We start from the raw sequence: 6,458 nt of genomic DNA, 5'->3' as shown, positions 1-6,458 counted from the left end.
GTGAATTAAGGTCAAATCCATTCTTTTAATCTATCTCTTATCTGAGTTCTTGCTCTTTTCTCTCTTTGTGTGCTTCCATTTCACTTCTTCTTCCTTCAAAACCAACACTTATTTTTCCTCTGTATCTTATCCTCTACACTCTTTCTTCCTTTAAAAAGGTTCTGATATTATTTGTTTCAGTGAGGCGTGTTACATACTGCTCATACTTGTACAAGACGACTCATATGGCAAAATAGCACACAATCTCACAATCTTATCGAAGAGAGTCAAGAGGCGAAGACAAAATCCTAACGAAATAGGGTAATATTTAGCCTTAGAGCTTATAAGTTTTAACTAAGAAATTACACAAATAGCCTGATTCGGTAAGGTATTCGGTTTTGTAACTGTACATATCGACAGTATGCTACCTAAAACCGATACCATACTATGTTGAATTGCTAAATTCAGTTTTGGTATATACCGTACCAAATTTTGAAAGGTGCAATTCAGTACGGTTTAAACAGCACATCTCGGTATAGTTTTAGTACACAATTGACGTCCTCTGGAGATGGATTGCCCAAGTCGGAAAGAATCTATAATCTACATCAATACCATATTTGTTAATAGAGTTGGTAGGTTGATGCAGGAAATAGCATCTTTACCCCCACCCCACCCCCCAAAATGCAGGAAATAGCATCCCTAAGGTTTTGTTTGGTTGTGTTGTGCAAATCTCTATTAGTAACCCTGCTTGGTCTTTAATTAGGGGCCTAACTGGGTCAATGCCTTAAGATTAGGAAAAATGGAATTAATTGGGGGCTCAACCCATTCCTTGGGACAGTACCAAGACTGCATGAGAGAAGAGATTGGGACATCAACCTGTCTTGTAAGTTGTAACCTTCTCAAGAGCATCCCCATAGGGCAGAGCTTAGAAAAATCACAACTCATGACACCAAAGCCATAACCAGAAAGAACTGAAAATCTAGCATCATATATGTGTCCTAAAAGATATTGTCATGTTAATCTAAATGGTATATCAGCTGAGCTATTCGTTATGCAATTATAGTAGTCATTATACCATATTGAGACCTAAGGCAACTGGCATCTAATATGTCAAATAGAGTGGAAATCAAAGCCAACCTAGAAGATCTAGTAGTCGTCCTAGCTCAGGTTATAACATCTTCCTACCTCTGTCAAAGGTAATTAAAACTAACTTACTACAATTTACATAAGCTCACTGTTTCCTTTTCAGCTCTTCAACTCTTCAATTCGAGCTCTTCATCCTCCATTTAGTGGAGACAGTGTTGCATTTTTTTTTTTTTTTTGACTTGATCTTTGGAGGATGTTATTCAACCACCACAGTTGATCCATTCTTGCTATTTAAAATGTGAACAGGTTCTAAATCAATCCCCAAGGTTCAACCAGGGTTCACCCATAAGATTATATTTGGACATGACAACTTGCAAGGAGAATTTAAGTGGAAGAAAATTGGAAACTTTAAAACTTAAATTATAAACTTTTATAATTAATTTGTACATGCATTTTCCAATCATTAGCTTTGGGTGGATAGGTCTCGACATTTTTCTGGAGGTCAAGATAACTTACACTATGAATGGACTAGATCATGCACAACTTCTCTCTTACAATGTTTGATAAAATATGATTTAGTAGGCAAGGTGTTATTGATCTTCTCCTAGCACAAACTAAATCTCAACGGCCTATTAAATTAATCCCTATCAATAAAAATTTCACTTTACTTTGCATCTATTTTTTCTTAATAAATAAATAAAGAGTATTTGTAAAATATATTATTATTAAATATTGTATGATAATTATGTAACCTTGTGCAATCATATGGGGTTATAATTATAGAAGTTTTGAAAATAATAAATAAAACTTTTTTATCAATGGGGGGACTAATTTCCTTCCCAATACCTCCCCTTACAACTTATAACCAAAGAAAGCCTAAGTGAAAGTATTAGGGACACAGGCTGAGCTATTCAGATTTTAAATCATAATTAAAATTTTGCACCAAATTCAATTGATCCTTATGAGATTCGTTTTGGACTATTGACCTTTTTTGTATCAATATTCATTTTCATTTTATGATAGTTTTCATTTTCTGAATGTGTTTGGTGTCCAATTTAAATCATATTTTGTCTAATTTAAAGATGATGGTTGTCAAATCCACAAAAGTTAATAATTATCTCAGCTGAATCTATAATAGCAGTGGATAGAGTCGAATCCACAGAGACTGGTGAAAATGTATTAATTGATAAAAATTGGGGATTTTGAATCAATAAACTAAATAATAAATAAAACAAACAACAGATGAAGTAATTAACAAGAAAACCAGAATAACAAAACTTTAAATCAATAATTAATTTCAGTATTGATTTCCTCAATTGATCATTGACTCAAAAACAAAAACTTTAATTTTCGGGTAGATTGGTTATGGTTATTGAAGATGAGTCCTCTAACAACCAATATTTCCCTACTTTTTCGATAACCTTCAGCTTCGTCATTTGAGTTATCTCTCTAATCAATAAACATAACATAACATAACATTTAGATCTGTCATTTGAGTTATGCTTATTAATCGAATCAAGTATTAAAGACCCAATCCCTAGCCAATAAAGCCAAAAAAAAATATTGTTTATTTATACTATGACAACATTCTCATAACAAACTCTCTAGGACATTGATTATCCATTCGAGTCTACTATTTGTTACTTATATTAGAATAATCAATAAATAACTATTTGAATTGACTAACTATTTAATTAATCATTGAACGATAAGCTTATTGTCTAAGTATTAATCCAATAACATAATGAACATGGAAAATGCATAAATATTCAAAAATTAAATAATAAAACTAATTACACAGTCTCACAATTGTCGAAAATCAAACTTCTATTAATTTTGACATAAATATAGAATTAGCTAGATACGGCAAAGAAAAATAAGTAAAAAAAAAAAAAAAACACCGTGCCCTTTTTTCCTTGGAACTGTGGCCTTCTCTTATTGTGTGTATAATATCTATTCTCCGGAAATGCTTTCCTTCTTATAAAGGTTTCCTGTCAATTCTGCATCATTTTCAATTTTTTTATTTCTATTGTTCTCTCTAGCAATGTAATTATTTCCAATTTAGTTTTTTCCATTCTCCTTCCTGCCTATGCAATGGTTTCCATTATTTCTCCTTACCTATTTGGTTGTTTTCATTCTCCTTATTGCCTATGCAATGGTTTCCAATTTAGCTTATTCCTTAGATGTACAATCGCAAGAAGGAATGAAATATTTGGTTGTTGAATTGAGACATTTTATAAAATCCTATAAATTTGGACATAATCAAATCCTCCAACTTTTGACATAATCAAAGCCTCCACCTTTGAGCCTCGTTCTTTGATTTGGTTCAGTATTCATTTGATTATGACTTGGTATAGAGATCTCTCCGTGTAGTCATCGGGACAAGCCATCCTTTCCATTGAGGGTGAGTGAAAGCCATGTGAGGGAGAACATTCAACCACTCTTTAATCCAGCTAGGCGGGTCTTTAATCCAAATAAAGATGTGGGCCCTTAGTCACACAGTCCCAGCCTCTCCCATATTTATTATCCCTCTCGGACCGATTCTGCAGTAGATGATAAGCCTTAAAAATGTGGCGTTGCGGTATTAAATCATTATTTTTCTGGACTTGATATCCAAACACTCTAATCTGTCCATATAATAAAAATCCAAATAAACAACTAATTAGTCTCATTAAAATACAAAAGAATTGCTATAATATTAATGCAATTAAGGACCTATTAAATTCCCCCACACTTAAACCACTACTTGTCCTCAAGTAGTATTTGAAATTTTATTTCTTCTATGACTTCAAAAATAGATTCAGTTTCAACTAAGACTCAACAATTTCAACTAAACTTAATCAATCGACATGGATGAACAACTAGTTTCAATAAATCATCAAGTTCAAGATGCATCAGGATCCAATACATTGCATTTGGATTCACTCTATACGTTCAAGTGTTTAAGATTAACAAAATCACTTAAGTTAGTCACAGAATGATAATCCCTTTATTATATACTTGTAAAGAAATCATGCATTCACCACTAAATATTGAATCAAATACACAAATCCAAAAGTATTTAACAAGTTGTAATGAGGCATCAGGTAAGGTATGGAAAATCAAATAAACTAGGGTAAAGTGAAATCAAAGAAATGAATTGAATCACAATGATATATCATAATCAATTCTTATCATGTTCTCAAAAACTTATGGAAACCATAAAGTAAAAAGGCAAAACAGTATGCATTGGGGGAAATGAGGTATTCAACACAATGATATTATTTCCTGATCAACTGATTCTTTTAAAAAAAAATTGTTATTCTTTTCTTTTTTCTTCTTCTCTTTTTTTGGGAAACACTTTTAAGTACAAGGTGCATCAAGTTTAGCAGGACTTGTCTTTCTTTGTCACCATTAATTGACATTTTATACTAGTAACACTCAACCATCATTCGATTTGAGTTCAACAGAGTTAAAGGACACAAAAATGATTAATAAGGTTTACATGATGGTGCATTATCAAAATAAAATATCAAAGCTTAAAGTGGACTCCTAGAGGCAATAATCAATGATAGGCTATCAAAAGAAAGCTAAAAAATGGTAAATCATAAGTTTCCTTGTCATTTGTATGCATTTGATCTAATTATGTGGTTTTAGCATGTAAAACTAAACAAGTTTTAGAAGTATCCAACCATAAAAGATTATCACAATTAATACCAAGAAAAACAAAGCAAGACCAATGATTATGCTTTTAGGCTCAAAAGCTCACAAAAACGGTTTGTGTATATATATCTTCAGCATATTTTCCTCTAAATTAGAATAAAACAGTCTTTCATTAACATATGATTTCAAAAAATTTAACTTATCATGATTCATCAAAATTGAATTTAACCTATAATTATTGGTTATGCAATCTATTGAACTCATAGAAGATGAAACATCATTAAAAAAAATTACCCACCAAATGCATAAATATAATCCCCTACTCTACACTTAAATCTAAACAATGTTATCATTATCATGGAAATAAGAAAATATAGGAATACTTACTGATATATAGAACAGTGGACTGAAGTTGAGCAATCAAACGGAAGGTGTTGAGTTCAAAACAATATAGTCTTCAATTTTTATTTTTTTTAAATTACAAAACAATAACAATCAACTAATGAAATCAATCAAAAAGAGGGGGGAAATTAAAGTAAAAAAATATATATTGGGTTACCTCTCGATAGCGCCTTCATTTAACGTCTTGGGCTAGACAAAGTGCCTTTTTATTCTTTGTATTCTGGGATACCAAGCTCAATTTCAACATTATGCACTTGAAAACATTTATAAAAAAGGTTTAACCAATGACCATTACTTTGAATATTTTATTAGTGTTTCAACTTTGAATTTTACCTGTACTATGAGAGAAAACATTATTAGCTACAAAGGTCTTAACCATCTAGAACGCAGCTTTTTTGAAAATAATTTCAATCTAGATTGGTAGAGCAAAACTTTTTTTGACCAATTGTAAAATGCTTAATTCATAGTTGTTGATCATGGAAAGTCTATCTTATTTTTGTAAAATCTTGAATTCTCATAAGTATCATTGCGAATTTCTTCCAATTCTTGTAATTGAAAAGGTGCCTCTATCACTAATCAATGCCTTGGGTCTGCCGAATTTGACAAAAGTCCTAGATTTCACAAAATCCACAGTCACTTTATAATCACTATTTCGACAAGTTTAGCTTCCACCCATTTTGAGACATAATCTACAGCAAGAGTTATATAAAAATTACCGAAAAAAATTAGGCAAAAGGACCCATGAAATCTATACCTCAAAAATAAAAATAAAAAATTAGCAAATAAGTATAGGGATATGGGGTAATTGATTTATATGTCATAAGTTCCTAGTTTTTTTACAACACTCAAATGATTTACAAAACCTATATGCATTAAGAAACAAAGTTGGTCAATATAACTCAGATTCTAAGACTTTTGAGTTGTTCTCTTTGGACCAAAATGCCCATCACAAGCATATGAATCATAAAATTGTAATATGGACGATATCTCTTATTGATAGACACATTTGCAAATAATTAAATCTGAACAATGCTTCAAAAGGTAGGATCGTCCCACACATAATAATTGGCTTCACTTTTTATTTTATATTTTTCAGCTCTAGATAAATTCGTAGGTAGAGTTCTAGTAACTAAATAGTTAACCATATCTGCATACCAAAAAATCTCATTATGGAAAAAGAGATATTCATCTGGAAGTTGTCTTGTAGTGGAAATGGGTCTTCATTTGAAGTCAATCTACTCAAGTGGTCAGTAACTAAATTTTTAACACATTTCTTGTCAAATGTTTTCAAGTCAAATTCTTGTAGCAATAGTATCCAATGGATCTGCCTCGGTTTCGCTTCTTTCTTC

This window comes from Hakea prostrata, chromosome 5 (assembly GCF_041222555.1).
Source record: "Hakea prostrata isolate BN-2017 chromosome 5, UWA_Hpros_2, whole genome shotgun sequence".
Classification (NCBI taxonomy): Eukaryota; Viridiplantae; Streptophyta; class Magnoliopsida; order Proteales; family Proteaceae; genus Hakea; species Hakea prostrata.
Note: the sequence above shows the minus strand (reverse complement) of the source record.